Below are 21,637 nucleotides of genomic sequence, written 5' to 3' on the forward strand. Positions count from 1 at the left end.
TATTTACTGAAATAAATCACAGGCTGGCCCATAAAGTAAGTAACAAGTTTCTAATATTGAAATAATCAGTGTGGTCTTTGACCATAGTGGAATTGAACTAGAAATCTGTAATAAATAAAAATCCACAAATTCTTTAAAATTAAGCAACACACTTATAAATAACCCAAGGGCCAAGGTAGAAGTTAATATGAATCTTATAAAATATTTTAATTGGATGATAAAAATACAACAATCAAAATCTATAAACAGAATAATTAACTCCCCCCAAAATCATAAGCCTATACATAAAATCTAAAATTACACTTTTAGAAGAAAACAGGGAAAAAAAACCCTTGAGCACCTTAGAGTGAATAAAAATTAGGACACAAAAAGGATGACCCATGAAAAAGAAATGTTAATGTCTGCTCTTTAAAGATAAACTAAGAAGAGTTAAAAGGAAAGCCAAAGACAGGGAAAATTATTTCTACATGTTTATCTGACCAAGGTTTTATAGCTAGTCTATATAATAATAATAATGTTATTACTACAACACAATGGGCAAAAAATTTAAACAGATAGTTCACTAAGGAGAGAGATAAATGGCCATTAAACACATGAAAAATGTTCAACATCATTGTCACAGAAATGCAAACTAATACCACCACGGAGTGGTATTACACACTTTAGAAAATCTAAAATTAAAGATTGACAATAGCATGAGGTGGCAAGGCTAGGTGTAACTGGAACCCTCACACATTGTTGATGAATTGCAAAATGCTACACAGTTGTAGCAAAGTACTAGTTTCTTATAAAGTTATACATGCATTTACCATATGACTCAGCAATTCCAAACCTACGTTTTCATATAATATGAAGGAAAATATATCTATACAAAAACTTGTACATGAGTGTTCACAGCAGGTTTATTCATAATAGCCCCCAAATGTAAATAATCCAAATGTCTATCAATGGGTGAAAAAATAAATTGTGGTATACTAACACAATGGGATTCCACCCATCAAAAAAAGGAAACAAAGTATTGACACACAAAACATGGATCGCAAAACTTAAAGATGAGTGAAAGAAGGTAGATACAGAACAGTATGTACAATATCATTCCACTTATATGAAGCTCTAATATAGTAACAGAAAGCAGATTAGAGGTTTCTTAAAGTCAAAGATGGAGAGAATTGTCTAGGAAGGGATATAGGAAATTTTTGGGGGGATGAAAATGTTTTATATCTTGATTTTCGTGGTGGTTCGTACCAGTGAGTACACTTGCAAAAACTCACCAAAATGTAAAGATAAATTTAGTGCAACTTATTATATGTTGATTATGTCTCAAAGGTGATAAAACATCTATTAGGTGCAGCTAAATGAGTTCTTAGAAATTTAGAGTGTTAAATACTAATATTAGCAAAGAAGAAAGGTTGAAAAAAATTGGTTATCTATAATTTCACTTAAAGAAGATAAAGAACAGTGAATCAAATCAGTAAAGTAAAAGAAAATATAAGAGCATGAATCAATGAAAACAACTTAGATATATAATAGATAAGAGGTGTTTTTTTAAAAGATTGAGTGTTAAATCATTGAAAGCCTAATCAAGAAAATAAAGAGTACACAAATTACAGAGAACAAGACTGAAAAGAGAACATTGCTTGAGATCCTAGAGATATTAAAAACAATAAGCAGATATTATGAATAATTTAAAGCCAATAATTATGTATTTCAATGAAATAATATGGACAAATTAAAAAAGAAACTAAAATTACCACAAGCAAAAATTTCAGTAGTCTTGTTTATCAAAGTAATTGAATCTACAATTTAAAACTTTCCTACAAGAAAATTTCTGGCTCAGATGGCTTTGTGAGTTTTTTTTTTTTGTTATTTAAATATCTTTTTTATTTTATTTTATTTTATTTTATTGAAGGGTAGTTGACACACAGTATTACATTACATTAGTTTCAGGTGTACAACACAGTGATTCAACATTTATATACATGATAATTCTAGGTACCAGCTATCACCATACCAAGTTGTTACAATATTTTGACTATATTCCTTATGCTATACATTACATCCCGGTTACTTATTTATTTTACAATTGGAAGTGTGTACTTTTTTTTTTTTTTGTGAGGGCATCTCTCATATTTATTGATCAAATGGTTGTTAACAACAATAAAATTCTGTATAGGGGACTCAATGCTCAATGAACAATCATTACTCCACCCCAAGCCTAATTTTCGTCAGTCTCCAATCTTCTGAAGCATAACGAACAAGTTCTTACATGGAGAACAAATTCTTACATAGTGAATAAGTTACATGGTGAACAGTACAAGGGCAGTCATCACAGAAACTTTCGGTTTTGCTCATGCATTATGAACTATAAACAGTCAGTTCAAATATGAATACTCATTTGATTTTTATCCTTGATTTATATGTGGATACCACATTTCTCTATTATTATTATTTTTAATAAAATGCTGAAGTGGTAGGTAGATACAAGGTAAAGGTAGAAAACATAGTTTAGTGTTGTAAGAGAGCAAATGTAGATGATCAGGTGTGTGCCTGTAGACTATGTGTTAATCCAAGCTAGACAAGGGCAATAAAACATCACGTATGCAGAAGATTTCTCTCAGAACAGGGGGGGTGAGGTTCTAAGCCTCACCTCTGTTGATCCCCAATTTCTCACCTGGTGACCCCCCTGCGACTGTGCCTGTCTTAGGTTGTTCCTCCCTTGAGGAATCTTACCCGTCTCTGGCTAACCAGTCATCTTCCGGGGCCATACAGGGAGATGTAAAGTTGGTAAGTGAGAGAGAAGCCTTATTGTTTGAAAAGGTTAGCTTTTCACTTCTTTGCATATTTATGCCCTGTGGCTTCTATGCCCAGCATTTGTCTTGAGGTGTCTTTACCACTTGGAAGAATTATGATACTTGGTAAATTTGATATGAGGCACGAATTCTATTTAAGGGTTGTAATTAGGAAGGAAAAAGAAAAGCTATAGAAGTAGCAGGCAGAAGAAAACATGGGAAGATTGATTATTTCTTTGACATATCCTCTTGTAGAGTAACTTCAGCATGTATATGTTTTAAACTACTACTTAAATTGCGCACACATATTAACATAATAGGAGTATAGTTACATAACCAAAGCATATCTGTAATTACCAGCCATCTCCAGTGAAACCAAGAAAACCAGTTAGGCACCTTAGGCATTTGTGAAAACGTATCTATGGTATGGTGGATATTGTCCAACTGAACTTGAACAGTCTGAGAGAAATCAGACAAATTAAAACAACCCATTCCTGGGGACTGTTCACATCCGATATGTTCTTTTAACAGTAAATAGTCTGTAGTTGTAAGATTTTGGAGCAATACAATTTGCACTTCTCCTAATTCTTGGTTGAGTTCCAACAGCATAGATCCAGTCCAATTTGTTGTTTTACTGTATGCACAGCCCAGCTTAGATATCTCCTTCTTCATTCCCATGGCAAGTCCAGGAACTGGTGGGATGAGTGCATCTACAGCTGTAGCAGTGCGTGGATCTTTGTTGGGGTTTCTTGATGATCATCTTCTGCCATGAGTCTTCCAGAGAGTGCTGATGTTGGAACTTCTTTTTCATATCGTATCTTAGTTCATTTTCGGGATAGCCCAATTAGGCTTTGATCCTCTGTATAAACACAAACAGACCCTTTGCCTACACTTTTATATGCCCTTTATACCCTTGTGTAGAACTCATTGGAGGTTACCACACAGGAAATGCCTTTTTTTCCCTTTTTTTTTTTTGCTATCACTAATCTACACTTACATGACGAATATTATGTTTACTAGGCTCTCCCCTATACCAGGTCCCCCCATCAACCCCTTTACAGTCACTGTCCATCAGCATAGCAAAATGTTGTAGAATCACTACTTGCCTTCTCTGTGTTGTACAGCCCTCCCCTTTCTCCCACCCCCTCATGTATGCTAATCTTAATACCCCCCTACTTCTCCCCCCCTTATCCCTCCCTACCTACCCATCCTCCCCAGTCCCTTTCCCTTTGGTACCTGTTAGTCCATTCTTGAGTTCTGTGATTCTGCTGCTGTTTTGTTCCTTCAGTTTTTCCTTTGTTCTCATATTCCACAGATGAGTGAAATCATTTGGTATTTCTCTTTCTCCACTTGGCTTGTTTCACTGAGTATAATACCCTCCAGCTCCATCCATGTTGCTGCAAATGGTTGGATTTGCCCTTTTCTTATGGCTGAGTAGTATTCCATTGTGTATATGTACCACATCTTCTTTATCCATTCATCTATCGATGGACATTTAGGTTGCTTCCAATTCTTGGCTATTGTAAATAGTGCTGCGATAAACATAGGGGTGCACTGATCTTTCTCATACTTGATTGCTGCATTCTTAGGGTAAATTCCTAGGAGTGCAATTTCTGGGTCAAATGGTAAGTCTGTTTTGAGCATTTTGATGTACCTCCATACTGCTTTCCACAATGGTTGAACTAACTTACATTCCCACCAGCAGTGTAGGAGGGTTCCCCTTTCTCCACAGCCTTGCCAACATTTGTTGTTGTTTGTCGTAAGGATGGCAGCCATCCTTACTGGTGTGAGGTGATACCACATTGTAGTTTTAATTTGCATTTCTCTGATAATTAGCGATGTGGAGCATCTTTTCATGTGTCTGTTGGCCATCTGTATTTCTTTTTTGGAGAACTGTCTGTTCAGTTCCTCTGCCCATTTTTTAATTGGGTTATTTGTTTTTTGTTTGTTGAGGCGTGCGAGCTCTTTATATATTCTGGACGTCAAGCCTTTATCGGATGTGTCATTTTCAAATATATTCTCCCATACTGTAGGGTTCCTTTTTGTTCTGTTGATGGTGTCTTTTGCTGTACAGAAACTTTTCAGCTTAATATAGTCCCACTTGTTCATTTTTGCTGTTGTTTTCCTTGCCCGGGGAGATATGTTCAAGAAGAGGTCACTCATGTTTATGTCTAAGAGGTTTTTGCCTATGTTTTCTTCCAAGAGTTTAATGGTTTCATGACTTACATTCAGGTCTTTGATCCATTTTGAATTTACCTTTGTATATGGGGTTAGACAATGGTCCAGTTTCATTCTCCTACATGTAGCTGTCCAGTTTTGCCAGCACCATCTGTTGAAGAGACTGTCCTTTCACCATTGTATGTCCATGGCTCCTTTGTCAAATATTAATTGACCATATATGTCTGGGTTAATGTCTGGATGGTCTAGTCTGTTCCATTGGTCTGTGGCTCTGTTCTTGTGCCAGTACCAAATTGTCTTGATTACTATGGCTTTATAGTAGAGCTTGAAGTTGGGGAGTGAGATCCCCCCTACTTTATTATTCTTTCTCAGGATTGCTTTGGCTATTCGGGGTCTTTGGTGTTTCCATATGAGTTTTAGAATTATTTGTTCCAGTTCATTGAAGAATGTTGCTGCTAGTTTCATAGGGATTGCATCAAATCTGTATATTGCTTTGGGCAGGATGGCCATTTTGATGATATTAATTCTTCCTAGCCACGAGCATGGGATGAGTTTCCATCTGTTAGTGTCCCCTTTAATTTCTCTTAAGAGTGACTTGTAGATTTTAGAGTATACGTCTTTCACTTCTTTGGTTAGGTTTATTCCTAGGTATTTTATTTTTTTGATGCAATTGTGAATGGAGTTGTTTTCCTGATTTCTCTTTCTGTTGGTTCATTGTTAGTGTATAGGAAAGCCACAGATTTCTGTGTATTGATTTTGTATCCTGCAACTTTGCTGTATTCCGATATCAGTTCTAGTAGTTTTGGGGTGGAGTCTTTAGGGTTTTTTATGTACAGTATCATGTCATCTGCAAATAGTGACAGTTTAACTTCTTCTTTACCAATCTGGATTCCTTGTATTTCTTTGTTTTGTCTGATTGCCGTGGCTAGGACCTCCAGTACTATGTTAAATAAGAGTGGAGAGAGTGGGCATCCCTGTCTAGTTCCCGATCGCAGAGGAAAAGCTTTCAGCTTCTCGCTGTTCAGTATGATGTGGGTTTGTCATATACTGCCTTTATTATGTTGAGGTACTTGCCCTCTATTCCCATTTTGCTGAGAGTTTTTATCATGAATGGATGTTGAACTTTGTCAAATGCCTTTTCAGCATCTATGGAGATGATCATGTGGTTTTTGTCTTTCTTTTTGTTGATGTGGTGGATGATGTTGATGGACTTTAGAATGTTGTACCATCCTTGCATCCCTGGGATGAATCCCACTTGGTCATGGTGTATGATCCTTTTGATGTATTTTTGAATTCGGTTTGCTAATATTTTGTTGAGTATTTTTGCATCTACATTCATCAGGGATATTTGTCTGTAGTTTTCTTTTTTGGTGGTGTCTTTGCCTGGTTTTGGTATTAGGGTGATGTTAGCTTCATAGAATGAGTTTGGGAGTATCCCCTCCTCCTCTATTTTTTGGAAAACTTTAAGGAGAATGGGTATTATGTCTTCCCTGTATGTCTGATAAAATTCCGAGGTAAATCCATCTGGCCCGGGCGTTTTGTTCTTTGGTAGTTTATTGATTACCGCTTCAATTTTGTTGCTGGTAATTGGTCTGTTTAGATTTTCTGTTTCTTTCTGGGTCAGTCTTGGAAGGTTGTATTTTTCTAGGAAGTTGTCCATTTCTCCTAGGTTTCCCAGCTTGTTAGCATATAGGTTTTCATAGTATTCTCTAATAATTCTTTGTATTTTTGTGGGATCCATCGTGATTTTTCCTTTCTCGTTTCTGATACTATTGATTTGTGTTGACTCTCTTTTCTTCTTAATAAGTCTGGCTAGAGGCTTATCTATTTTGTTTATTTTCTCGAAGAACCAGCTCTTGGTTTCATTGATTTTTGCTATTGTTTTATTCTTCTCAATTTTATTTATTTCTTCTCTGATCTTTATTATGTCCCTCCTTCTGCTGACCTTAGGCCTCATCTGTTCTTCTTTTTCCAATTTTGATAATTGTGACATTAGACCATTCATTTGGGATTGTTCTTCCTTTTTTAAAAATGCTTGGATTGCTATATACTTTCCTCTTAAGACTGCTTTTGCTGTGTCCCACAGAAGTTGGGGTTTAGTGTTGTTGTTGTCATTTGTTTCCATATATTGCTGGATCTCCATTTTGATTCGGTCATTGATCCATTGATTATTTAGGAGCGTGTTGTTAAGCCTCCATGTGTTTGTGGGCCTCTTTGCTTTCTTTGTAGAGTTTATTTCTAGTTTTATGCCTTTGTGGTCTGAAAAGTTGGTTGGTAGGATTTCAATCTTTTGGAATTTTCTGAGGCTCTTTTTGTGGTCTAGTATTTGGTCTATTCTGGAGAATGTTCCATGTATACTTGAGAAGAATGTGTATCCTGTTGCTTTTGGATGTAGAGTTCTATAGATGTCTATTAGGTCCATCTGCTCTACTGTGTTGTTCAGTGCTTCAGTGTCCTTACTTATTTTCTGCCCGGTGGATCTATCCTCTGGGGTGAGTGGTGTGTTGAAGTCTCCTAGAATGAATGCATTGCAGTCTATTTCCCCCTTTAGTTCTGTTAATATTTGTTTCACATATGCTGGTGCTCCTGTTGAAAGGAAAGGAGTGACACACAGCAGCCATTCACCAGAGAAATCCGCTTTATTGGGGAAAGGTGCTGGGTTATATAGGAAGGGGCATGGGGTGATTCTGGTGTTACTTTAACGGGGCTGGTGGCTATTGGCTAGGTGCTGGGAGTGGGAGTGGGGAGAGAGGTGATAGGTCTTTAGGTGGCGCCGTCGGGAACTGAGGACCCGGAAGAGAAGCCGGAAGTTCACCATCTTACTGGTGGGGGCCCTTCATTCCCCCCTTTCTCCTCTATGGGGTTGTGGACGTTACTTTCTTTCTGACTGCTTCCTGCTGAACGGGGGCAGAGAAGGGAGTGAGGGCTTGAGGATTGGGGGGAAAGATTTGATAGGGCTCCCCACAGTAAGGACGAGTAGATGTGGACTTCTTCAGGTTGGAAATCAGTGAAGGTTTCTTGTAACTATAGGTCGAGGACTTGTTGATTCTAATGGTGCCAAGAGGATACGGGTGTCAGAAGCCAGGCGTCTGCGGCCATTGTTTCCAGGAACAGTTTCCAGCGGAGCGAGGGGTCCATATCAGCGTGTGGTGAGGAGGTTACGTGAGGGTGAGGGATCTTCTGTGGCTAAAAGCTGGTAGTTCCTGAGTAAAAGCTGGTTGAAAGTTTGATTAGAGATTTTTCCGACTTGGGATTTGATGAACTTCATTATACAGGGTAAGAAGAGACAGGCAAGAAGAATGATTATTATGGGGACTGCAATGGGCCAGAGCCAGGTAAGGAGGGGGTTTGTTAGTATTGAAGAGAATGGGTTGGAATTGGAAGCAGACTGGAGGCTGGAGGCAAGGTCGGTGAGTTTGGTAATGTCAGTTTCTACAATGCCGGATTCATTGATGTAATAGCAGCACTCTTCCCAAAGGAAGATGCAGTTGCTGCCCTTCTCGGCTGTAAGCAGATCTAAGGCCTGCCAGTTTTGAAGGGTGACTTTAGCTAGCGAAGTGATCTGTCTTTGGAGAGAGGCTAGGGAATTGGCAGTGGATGTCAGGGCTCTTTCAAGTTTGTTGTTGAAATTTCTAATTGCCCATAGAGAGTGACTCAAGGCTCTTCTCGAAAACCCTGCACCAATGGCTGAGGTGGTCAAAGAGCTACCGACCATGATGGGAAGGAAAGCAGCCCTTTTTGTGCACGAGGGCAAGGGAGATTGGAGCTCAAGGAATTCTGCCATGTTGTAAAGTGTAAGCTGTGGGATTAGGGTGATGAGAATGCAGGGTATATCGGAGTTGGGAGGCAGTGAGTTGAAAAGACTGCCATTGCACTAAAAGAAGTGTCCCGGTTGAGTGAAAGTCTTAGAGCCAGAGGTAGGGGTGTAGATAGAGAGGCAGTGAAGTGCGCTGGAGGGGGGTAGAGCAGGGCCTACACAGTGGTGGATGGTGAGATTATCTGCATATTCTGGTTCCCATAGGGGTATGTCTGCCAGGGGGTGGAGGGGTTGTCTTTCTGCATGGAAGGAGTAGTTGGAAATATTAAGGGGCACGGCGGTCAGCAATGGGCGCTGTAGTGATGCGCACAAGAAACAATTGGCGGTGTTGAGGGTGTGGTTGAGAAAGATGGTGGTGTCTTGAACAAGCTGTAACTAAGAGTAGGAGGAATAAGAAGATGAAGAAGTGCCGTCAAGAGTTTGGATAATGACTTTTTTGGAATGTCCGATATCTGATGCAACTTGAGAGATCTGGGAGTGAGAGGGAACATACTCTTGAGAGATATGAAGGGTACTGTGGGGGGTCGAGGACTCCTCATAGTAAACTGAGGCTGTGACCCCGGCGGCCCATCAAGAGTCCCAGGGATCTGGGATTGATAAGGAGAATGAGCCGTTGGGGTATTTCATGAAACGGTTGGAGGAGTAATACTGTGGTTACTGGGAGTTACTCATGTAGTGAATGGCGCAAGACCAGTAGGGACATCCCCCGTAGATGTCTTGCCATCGCCTGCAATAGGTTTGTCTTTGGTCATAGAGGAAGCAGAGGTAGGGAGAATAAAGGTAGCTGCTAGTGAACACTTCAGTGGAGGGAGGAAAGTGGAGGTATAAAGGCTCAGAGCAGCTTTTCAGAGGGCAGTCTGATGTGGCAATGAGGGCAGTAACTTTTGTTTGACGCTGTGTGTAAGTCTGTCTTACTTTGAATCGCCATACAAAGGAGGCTGGGGTGGCGGGGAAGACAATAGGAATGAGGAGAAAAAGCAAGAGAGTGGTAAAGGAGGAAAAAGTCATGATTCGGGTATGGATGGCAAAGGGGGTGAACGGGATTTTGGAGGAAAGAGGACAGTAAGGTCAGGAGTCTGGAGGGAGGGAAAGTCTGTAAACTTTTGTAAGTTAAGAGATCTTTTAGGTGATGTGGGGACAGAATGGTAAGGGGCGCCCCGAATGTCAGTTTATGAGCTTCCTTCTGCAAGAGCTGTCCAGCGGCTAATGCCCGTAGGCAGGGGGCTCATCCCCGAACTGTGGGGTCTAATTGCTTGGAAAGATAAGCTACTGGGGCAAAGGATGGGCTATAATATTGGCTTAGGACTCCTAGAGCTTGACTGGACCTCTCATGAATGTATAATGAGAAGGGCTTCGACAAATCAGGAAGGTGGAGAGCTGGGGCTTCCACAAGGGCTCGACGGAGCTTAATGAAGGAGTGTCAGGGTGAGGAGGATAACGGTTCTTCAGGGGAGCCCTTGCTGAGGTCGTATAGGGGTCTTGCCAACAGGGAGAAGTTAGGGATCCACGCTCTAAAATACTTAGCCAGGCCTAGAAAGGAAAGCATTTCTGTCTTGGTTTTGGGAACGGGCAGGTCAGAGAGGAGCTGTTTTCTGTCTAAGGTAATGGACTTTCTTTGTTGAGGTAGAAGAAATCTGAGGTAAGTGACAGAAGGGGAAGAGATTTGAGCTTTGACAGGGGATACTCAGTAACTTCTGGAAGCTAGAAGGTTAAGTAGGGAGGCAGTGTCAAGTTGAGACTGTTCCCACGAGGGACTGCAGAGTAGAAGATCGTTCACGTATTGTAATAAGGTGGACTCAGAAGCTTTGTGGCAAAACTGTCTAAGTGAGTTGTTCAGAATGTCTTGTGTATGGGTCCGTCCAGGTGAAGGCGAAGAAATCTTGGGAGGAGGGGTCCAGAGGGATAGAAAAAAATGCATCCTTGAGATCTAGGACTGAGAAGTGGGAGGCTGAGGCAGGGATCTGCGATAAAAGGGTGTATGGATTTGGAACTAAGGGATGGATAGGGACAACAGCCATGTTGATGAGGTGAAGGTCTTGGATGAGGTGGAAAGATCTGTTGGTTTTTTTAACAACTAATATGGGGGTATTAAACGGGGAGTGAGTGGGTCTGAGGTAATTTTTGTTTAAGAGATCTTGGATGATGGGTTGGAGGCCTATGAGGGCTGAAGTGGTTAGGGGGTATTGGGCCTGACAGATATACTGAGAGGGGTCACGTAGTTTGATAGAGGCAGGAGGACATAGAGCCACGGAGGGGCTTGTAATGTCCCAAACTTTGGGATTTACAGGGTGTATGAGGGCGAAACTGGAGCTTTCATTGGGTAGAGGGGGGTCGTCAGCTATGAGGGCCATCAGAAAGGGAGTACTGGGGGCTGTGGGAGTGGATATAGTTATGGAAACATGGAGGAGAGAAAGGATGTCTCGTCCTAGTAAAGTGATGGGACACTGGGGCATAACTAGGAAGGAGTGGGAGAAAGGTATAGGATTGTCTTGGATTGTGCATAAAAGGGGGAGGTTTAATGGGAAAACCTGTTTACCTCCTACCCCGACTATAGGAGTAATGGCAGGCGTGGTAGGGCCCCAGTATTCCTGCAAGACTGAGAAGGTGGCTCCTGTATCTAGGAGGAAGGAGATGGGGCGACCGTGTATTACTGAAGTAACCCTGGACTCCTGTTTGGTGATGGAAATGGTCGGGCGAGAAGCTCCCAGGCCCCGTCAATCTTCTTCTGCCAGCCCCACTACGGCGGGCTTAGGATGGGGGTTGTTCGTCCAGCCTCCCCTTCGGGTGGCTGGGCAATCACTCCCAGCGGCCCTTTTTGTGGCATCTGGGGCATGGGGTGGTAGGAGATCTGGGGTAGGGGCATGCCCTTGACCAATGTCCTTCTTGTCCACACTTGAAACAAGCTCCTGTGGGGGGCTTGTTTGTAGAAGAGTGCCCAGGTTGTGGTTTTATCAGCTGGGCTAACATTTGGAAATTGGCGTGATCAGCCTTTTGTTTACGGCGTTCCTTCTCCTCTTCCCGGTTATGGAAGACTTTAAAGGCCACTGTTAAGATCTCAGTCTGTTGGGTAGCGGGGCCCTGTTCTAACTTTTTGAGTTTAGCTTTAATGTCGGGGTAGCTTTGAGCTAGGAAGTAAGTCATAAGGACATGTCTTCCATCAGGCGTTTCTGGGTCCAGGCTGGTATACTGTAATAGGGCTTGAGTGAGTCTGTCTAAGAACCCGGAGCTTTTGAAAATTGATTATTTACGAGCTGTTTTTTTCAGACTTGCTATTAAGCAGCAGGCAAAGATATCTCGAGAGCGGAGACACACAGTGGTGTTATAATCTCAGTGTGGGTCTTGTTCAGGGACAGCGGTGGGGCCAGAGGGATAGGTGGGGTCAGTCCTGTGGGTTTAGGTGGCATGCATTTGGGTGAAGTCTCAAACTCATCTATGCTCTTCAGGAAGGAGGGTATTGGCTAGGAGCATGAAAATGTCATGATGTGTGAGGCTGTATGACTGGAGGGTCTATTGAAACTCTCTGATATATGTTGTGGGATCAGTGGAAAAGGAACTTAGGCGTTTCTCAAGTTGGGCTAAATCTCTTAAGGAGAAAGGGATGTGAACGCGCACAATGCCTTCGGATCTTGCTACTTCTCAGAAGAGGGGCGATAATTTTGGGAGGCCCTCGGGACTGAGTCTGAGGAGGACTGAAGGGTTCTGGCTCAGTCTGTGGGGGAGAAACAGGTGATGGGGGCAAAGACAGAGGAGGCTCTTGGAACTTAGTTAGAGGGGGGCTGAAAGGCTCAGGCTTGATCTGCAGGGGGGTGAGGTGGGGGAGGAGATGGTGGTGGAGGAAGGGGGAGGGGCTGTTGTAGGAGAGGAGGGGGAAGGGAGTGGGCGGGAGGCTTCTGTGGGAGAGACGGCTTGCAGGCTAGGAGAACTTGGGGGGAGGCGGAGGGAGGAGGATGCAGCAGCTGCGAGGGAGGCGGAAGGAGGAGGAGGAAGGGAGTGAAAGGGAGGCTTTTGCAGGGGAGACGGCTTGCAGGCTAGGAGAACTTGGGGGAAGGCGGGGGGAGGAGGCAGAAAGCTTCGGTATAGGGAATCTCATTCCAGTTTTTCAGGCGCTGGCAGTAGTTAAAGAGATCGCGAGTGATGTTAGGATCAAGAGTTTCCCCTGCGGGCCATTGGTTGTTATTGTTTAGGGGCTATGTCGGCCAATCTTGGGAGCAGTATTTGCGGAGAAGTTTTGGTTTTATATCAGGCGTCAGGGAGAGGGTGGCTAGATACTTGAGCAGGCATTCAAGAGGTGAACTTTCAGGGAGGGATGAGGAGGCTCCCATGGCTAAAGGACAGAGAAGGAGACAAACAGGGGAAGACGAACGGAGATCCTCGGACTGGGAGCAGACCGCAAGGAGACAAAGGGCATCCCCAATGATCCTTGGGGATCTGCGGAAACTCGTATACGAGTCGGTTTCTTAGGAAGTGTGGGTCGTCACCCAGACTTCTCTAAGAAGGCAGAGTGCCGGAGTCCGAGGTACCTAGTACTAGGAGTTTTTGGCGGACGGAATGGATTTTGGCAGGTAATACGGAAGGAAGGAGTGGAAAAGGGAGCGTTCTCATCCACAAAGGAGTCACCTCGTTTATGGCTGTTGGAGGAGGGGCCTGAGGGTCTGCTGCAGCCTTGAAGGCCGGAGGCGGCAATTTATGGCTGTTGAGGGGGGCCTGAGGGTCTGCTTCAGCTGTGAAGGCCGGAGGCGGGGAGAGTTCTTTCGGAGCCTCAGGGCCTTGCCAGACGATCACAGTCAATGGCACTGCGATAGCTCGGGGAAGAGTGGCTCACTCTGGGGGAAAACTTACCTAAAGGCCAAAGAGGAGAGGTGAGTGTGAGGAGCCAGCGCCGGAAAAAGAGGACGAGGGCAAGGTGCTGCTGGTGTCGGGGGGAAGACGGGGCCCAGTTGGGCTGTCCCATCTCCCAGGTTTCGGCACCAATGAAAGGAAAGGAGCATCACACAGCAGCAATTCACCGGAGAATTCCGCTTTACTGGGGAAAGGTGCTGGGTTATATAGGAAGGGGCATGGGGTGATTCTGGTGTTACTTCTACGGGGCTGGTGGCTATTGGCTAGGTGCTGGGAGTGGGAGTGGGGAGAGAGGTGATAGGTCTTTAGGTGGTGCCGTCGGGAACTGAGGACCCAGAAGAGAAGCCGGAAGTTCACCATCTTACTGGTGGGGGCCCTTCACCTGTGTTGGGTGCATATATATTTAGAATGGTTATATCCTCTTGTTGGACTGAGCCCTTTATCATTATGTAGTGTCCTTCTTTATCTCTTGTTACTTTCTTTGTTTTGAAGTCTATTTTGTCTGATATTAGTACTGCAACCCCTGTTTTCTTCTCACTGTTGTTTGCTTGAAATATGTTTTTCCATCCCTTGACTTTTAGTCTGTATATGTCTTTGGGTTTGAGGTGAGTCTCTTGTAAGCAGCATATAGATGGGTCTTGATTTTTTATCCATTCTATTACTCTGTGTCTTTTGATTGGTTCATTCAGTCCATTTACATTTAGGGTGATTATTGAAAGATATGTACTTATTGCCATTGTAGGCTTTAAATTCGTGGTTACCAAAGGTTCAAGGTTAGCCTCTTTAGTATCTTACTGCCTAACTTAGCTCGCTTATTGAGCTGTTATATACACTGTCTGGAGATTCTTTTCTTCTCTCCCTCCTTGTTCCTCCTCCTCGATTCTTCATATGTTGGGTGTTTTGTGCTGTGCTCTTTCTAGGAGTGCTCCCATCTAGAGCAGTCCCTGTAAGATGTTCTGTAGAGGTGGCTTGTGGGAAGCAAATTCCCTCAGCTTTTGTTTGTCTGGGAATTGTTTAATCCCACCGTCATATTTGAATGATAGTCGTGCTGGATACAGTATCCTTGGTTCAAGGCCCTTCTGTTTCATTGTATTAAATATATCATGCCATTCTCTTCTGGCCTGTAGGGTTTCTGTTGAGAAATCTGATGTTAGCCTGATGGGTTTTCCTTTATAGGTGACCTTTTTCTCTCTAGCTGCCTTTAAAACTCTTTCCTTGTCCTTGATCTTTGCCATTTTAATTATTATGTGTCTTGGTGTTGTCCTCCTTGGATCCTTTCTGTTGGGGGTTCTGTGTATTTCCGTGGTCTGTTCGATTATTTCCTCCCCCAGTTTGGGGAAGTTTTCAGCAATTATTTCTTCTAAGATACTTTCCATCTCTTTTCCTCTCTCTTCTTCTTCTGGGACCCCTATAGTACGGATATTGTTCCTTTTGGATTGGTCACACAGCTCTCTTAACATTGTTTCATTTCTGGAGATCCTTTTATCTCTCTCTATGTCAGCTTCTATGCGTTCCTGTTCTCTGGTTTCAATTCCATCAATGGCCTATTGCATCCTATCCATTCTGCTTATAAACCCTTCCAGAGTTTGTTTCATTTCTGCGATCTCCTTTCTGGCATCTGTGATCTCCCTCCGGACTTCATCCCATCTCTCTTGTGTATTTCTCTGCATCTCTGTCAGCATGTTTATGATTCTTATTTTGAATTCTTTTTCAGGAAGACTGGTTAGTCTGTCTCCTTCTCTGGTGTTGTCTCTGTGATCTTTGTCTGCCTGTAACTTTGCCTTTTCATGGTGATGGGAATAGTTTGCAGAGCTGGAATGAGTGACGGCTGGAAGAACGTCCCTTCTTGTTGGTTTGTGGCCCTCCTCTCCTGGGAGAACAGCGACCTCTAGTGGCTTGTACTGGGTGGCTGTGCACAGACAGGGCTTCTGCTTCCTGCCCGGCTGCTATGGAGTTTATTTCCGCTGTTGCTGTGGGCGTGGCCTGGCTCAGGCAGCTACTCCAAAGTGGTGGATTCGCGTTGGAGGGGGAGTGGCTGGGAGGCTATTTATCTCCGTAAGGGGCCTCCCTGCTCCCTGCAGCCCAGGGGCTAGGGTGCCCAGAGATTCCCCGGATTCCCTACCTCTGGATTAAGTGTCCCGCCCTGTCCCTTTAAGACTTCCAAAGAGCACCCACCAAAACAAAACAATGACCACACACACACACACACAAATTTTTAAATTTAAAAAAAAAAAAAAGGTGTCTGCTCGCTTTTCTTTATTCTCCGGCACCAGCCTCAGGCATCTGCTCACCGGTCTTGCTGCCCTGTTTCCCTAGTATTGGGGGTCCCTATCACTTTAAGACTTCCAAAAAGCGCTAGCCAAAACAAAACAGAAAAAAAAACTAAAACAAAAAAAATGGTCGCACGCTTTTCTGGTGTCATCCGGCGCCAGGTCTCCGGTGCCCGCTCACTGTTCTTGCTGCCCTGTTTCCCTAGTATTGGGGTCCCTATCCCTTTAAGACTTCCAAAACGCGCTCGCCAGAACAAGAAAACAGCAAAAAAAATTTTTTTAAATTAAAAAAAAAAAAACCCCAAAAATGGTCGCATGCTTTTCTGGTGTCCTCAGGTGCCAGGCCTCCAGTGCCTGCTCACTATTCTTGCTGCCCTGTTTCCCTAGTATTGGGGTCCATATCCCTTTAAGACTTTCAAAACGCGCTGGCCAAAAAAAAAAAAAAAAAAAAGTGGTCGCACGCTTTTCTGGAGTCCTCAGGCGCCAGGCCTCCGGTGCCCGCTCACTGTTCTTGCTGCCCTGTTTCCCTAGTATCCAGGGCCCCCCTGCGCACGCACTGTGTCTGCACTCTGGCCAGGATGGCTGGGGCTGGGTGTTCGGCAGTCCTGGGCTCCGTCTCCCTCCCGCTCTGCCTGCTCTTCTCCCGCCGGGAGCTGGGGGGAGGGGCGCTCGGCTCCCACCGGGCCGGGGCTTGTATCTTACCCCCTTCGCGAGGCGCTGGGTTCTCTCAGGTGTGGATGTGGTCTGGATATTGTCCTGTGTCCTCTGGTCTTTATTCTGGGAAGAGTTGTCTTTGTTATATTTTCATAGATATATGTGGTTTTGGGAGGAGATTTCCGCTGCTCTACTCACGCCGCCATCTTGGCTCCCCCTATTTCGGCTTTGTGAGTTTTACAGAAAATACTTATGAAAAAAATAAAACCAACAGCAATAATACACAATTCTACACAAACTCTTCCAGACAAAAAAAAAGAAAGGAAGTGATTCCCGATTCATTTTATGAACCTAGCATTATCCTGATACTGATCCCTGACAAGGCTATTACAAGAAAAGAAACAAAACAATATGGAAATAGACATAAAATCTTACATAAAACTTAAACAATTTAATTCAACAATATATTAAAAGGATAATACATCATGAACAAATGGAATCCATTCCAGGAATGCAAGGTTGCCTTAACAGTAAAAAATCAGTCCATACTAATGAACTCTGAGTGCTATTGTGTTAAGTGAAATAAGTCAGTCACAAAGGAACAAATATTTATATGAGGTACCATTTGAATTCTCAGAGACAGAAAGTAGAATGGTAGTTTCCAGGGGCTGAGGGTAGTGGAGATGGGGAGTTATTGTTAATGGGTATTGAGTTCCAGCTTAGAAAGATGAAGAAAGTTTTGGATATGGATGGTGGTGATGGTTGCATGACAATATGAACCTACTACCATTGAACTGTATACTTATAAATGGCTAAGAGTAAAATTTATGTGTATTTTACCACAATTTTTAAAATAAATAAATCAATCCATATAATTCAACATTAACAGAATGAGGAACACCATATGGTCATTTCAATGCAAAATATGTATCTGATGAAATTCAACACTTGTCCATGATAACAAATCTCAGCAAATTAGGATTTGAGAGGAACATCCTTAATCTGATAAAGCTTATCTACAAACACATTTACACCTCATGTCATACCTAATGGTAATATGTTTAGTGTTTTCTTTTAGATTCTGGGAAAAAGGCAAGGATGTCCACAATCACCACTTCTAGAGGTCCTAGCTACAGCAATAAAGGAAGAAAAAATGGTATAAAGATTGGAAAGGATAAAGTATTTTTTTAACTTTACTGCAGATGGCATATTGTGTATATGCCAAAGGAATGAACAAAGTATTATACTAACAAATGCAAAATATATGGTATATATCCATTAGTATAGATGTTATATAGTATTATTAAATATACATGATGTATTACATATTATATATATCTACTTATATATTTAACATATATTAACAAGAATCAGAAAACGAAATAAATGGCATTTATATAACATCAAAACATCAAACACAAAGGATTAATCTAACAAAAATATTCAAAATTTCTACATTGAAAAAATTTAAAAATTGCTGAAAAGAGGCATACAAACAAAAGGTATAGCATGTTCATGGATTGGATGTCTCAATATTGTTAAGGTATCCATTCATCAAAAATTATCTATATATTTGATGTAATACTAATACCCATTAAGATCCTAACTTTTTGATGTTGAGCAACTGAAAATTATTCAAAACTGTACATGAAAATGCCAAGAACCTAGAATTGCAGTGACAATTTTAAACAAGAACAAAATTAGAACACATATGCCACCAGATGTGAAGTTACTTATAAATCTGCTTATCCTAAGAACATTTTATGGTAGATAGAACAGTGGAGAAAAATAATCTAGAAATAGACCCCCACCTAATATCATCTGATTTCTCATGAGTATCACTGCAAACCAAGGGGGAGGGAAGATGGTCTTTTCAATAAATGACTTTGAATAAATTGTGTATTTCTATGAGATATACTTCGACCTCTACCCCACACCATACATAAAAATTAATTTCAGATATACTGTAATCTAAAAGTGAAAAGTAAAACAGTAGATATGCAGAAAAAATGTAGGAAAATATATTTATGACTGGTTCAGGAAAAGTTTTCTTAAAAGCACTAATCATAAAGGAAAATATTGAATTATTCTTCATCAAAATTCAAAACTTCTGTTCACCAAAGGACATGATTTAGAGAATGAAAAGGCAGACTGCAGGTGGGGAGATATTTGTAATACTGTTTAGATATTTTTAATAATTAAAATTACCTTGCATCCAGAATATATAAAGAATCCTATAAATGAACAAAAAGAGTTTACAGTTGAAAAAATAGACAAAAGTCTTGAACAGGCACTTTTCAAAAGAGGCTCTTAAAAAACCAACAAATACCTACAAGGGGACTCAAAATCATTAGCCACGAAGGAAATGCAAGTTAAGCCTATCAGATACTATGACACACTAGAACCAGACTTTGGTGCCTTACCATTCCATTAAAACCCAGTAAAGGAAGACAGTCATCTCCATTTCCTAACTCAATGGAGACTTTTCAGTAACAGTCAGACATACGTCATTTGAACAGTGCTCTTATTGAAATGCTTGGCTCTAGTGCAGTGAGGTGGAATTTAGGTGTGGGGAGGGTTAGGAGTTAGAAAGCAGCAGCCTATAGAGTTGGCATCAAGTCATGTCAACTATTTGACAGTAGGGTTTCTTAAGGGTAGTATTTCAAGGTCTAATCCTCAAACTTTCCAATCAGAAAGTGGTACATTACATTCAAAGAAGGCAAGTTTCTTGGTAATAGTTTAATACATTCCACTATTAAAATTCAATCAGAAAGGGTAATTTTAACCACAATGTCAAATTACTCATTTGCAATGGGTGATAGCTCAAATCATTCATCCAATATTCCTTTCCCAATATTAAATGCACATATCCTAGCATTGGGGGAGGGACAGTTGATTTCCTTTCCTTCAGTTTCCACTGGAGCTTAGCTCATATCTTTCCTTTTTAGATATCAGGTCCATGGTCTATAAGGGTCTTCTCATATTAGGGCCACAGCCTCTGGGGTCTCATTTATATTCTATTCTTTAGTATTTCCAGAACTGCCAAGCCTTCATTTATGGACTTGGGAATCCTTGGCTGTTTCCCCTCTCTATACTCCATCATGTACTGTTCTGTAAGGCTGTACACAGACCTTTTAACCATAGTGACCTTTCCATTGGTGTCTTGTTGAAAGTAGAACTTTCTCTCTGAGGCTTTGTCTTCTGGTCTAGAGCCTGGACACAAGTTGCAGATACTCTTGGATACATTTCTAATCTACCTGACCTTCACCAAGTGAAACTGAGAGGTGGGGGCAATGAGGTACTGGGTAACCTTTTTGGAATCTAGGCAGCATCAAAACCAATTCCCATGCTCTTAGACCCATGACCCCCCTCCCCCACCAATGTATTAAATAAGTTTCACAAGAAAAATAGGCTTTTCCTGTTTATGTAACTATTACATGCTCAGTGGAAAGAAAAAATTAAAAATACTGAAAAGCATGGGAAAGTCAAACCAAAAACACCAGATACTCCAACTCAAACATAATCCCATAATCAGGTAAGTTCACCTCTCAGGACTTCTGGCCCCAGTGCTACTTTTTCCCTCCCTCTGCTTATTGCCTGAAGTGATGGAGTGCCCAGAGGCTGTGCATGGTATGTACCCTTCACCACAGGAACGCTTCATCTCTGTTCTTTTTGGAGGCCATCACTTCATCCATGGCTCTTGAAAGTTCACACAAGTACGAAGTTTTACATAGAGTTTTAAACCATACATGCTTACATTTTTCTATTTTCCCTCTATCCCCTCTGATCTCCCTACTTTTCCTTTTCTCCATGAAGGTAATCAATATTAACAGTTTGGGTGTGTATTCTTGCATACCTGTTTCCATGCTCATCTTACCATATACACATATACATGACTGTGACCATTACTTCAAAATAAAATTTTGTACATATACATCTCTGTAACAGAGCAATTACTTATTAAAAAATCGTGAAAATACCTTGATGTCAACTTGTGTAGATATAACTCATTAAAAAAATTACTCTCATGCTGTTCCATAGTATGTATGCATCAGTTTATTCACCATTCCCTTATTAATGGGCATTCACTTTCTATCCAGTTGGTTTTCTTTGCCTCTACAAACAATATTTCAACAAACACCGTTATTTCAACAAACATCATTCTTATGCACTGATGTTGCTATTTCTATGGGGCAGACTCCCAAAAGTGAGACAATGGCTCAAAGTGTTTTTCTTTTTAAATTTTATTTAATAATTTCAAATGTGTTGCTGGATTGCTGGTGGAAATATTAATTGTTAAAACCTTTTTGTAATGGTACATGGTTTCCCAAGTCCCACTAACAAAAGATTTAATTTTTGTCAACTCCATGAAGTGGAAGCAACATCTCATTGATTGCTTTAATTTGCATTTCCCTGACTAATATTTAGGTTCATAATACTTTTGTAGATTAATGGCCTTTTAGAGTTACTCTTCTAGGAAAAACCATCCAGTCCAGATGGATTAAAGACTTTAAAGAATAAAATTATCAAAATCTTAGGAACACGGACAGCCGCATGAGAAGCAGATGGATGGCCCCAGGTGTCGGCGCGGAAAGCCGACGAGCTGGCGGTGCAGTAACGGTAGTTATGAGACAACGTCAACAAGAACTGGCTGATACCCTAAAAAAGCAATCTGTCAGAGGCTTCGCTGGAGGTTACATCAAACTACAGAATTAATTTAGAAGATGAAACACAGGATTTAAAGAAGAAATTGAGGCAAATCAGAAGTCAAGCTTGAAATAGAAAATGACAACTTAAAAGTAATCAAAAAGCAAGTGGACAAAATTGAACAGCTTCAGAAAAACTTTCTAAGTACAGATTTGTCTCAGGATGAAAAGGAACAGTTAAGGAAATTGACTGAGTTAAAACAATCTCAAGAACACAGTTTGGATCAAGAAGTGAAGAAAAATAGTGAATTAGAAAAAGAGATTTCTGGACTTAAGAAACTCTTAAAAATGACAAGAAAGAAGTTAAATGAATATGAAAATGGAGAGCTTAGTTTCCATGGAGATTTAAAACCTGGTCAAATTGAAGTGGATATTCAGATTAAC

The sequence above is a fragment of the Manis pentadactyla genome, chromosome 4, assembly GCF_030020395.1.
Source record: "Manis pentadactyla isolate mManPen7 chromosome 4, mManPen7.hap1, whole genome shotgun sequence".
NCBI classification, from domain to species: Eukaryota; Metazoa; Chordata; class Mammalia; order Pholidota; family Manidae; genus Manis; species Manis pentadactyla.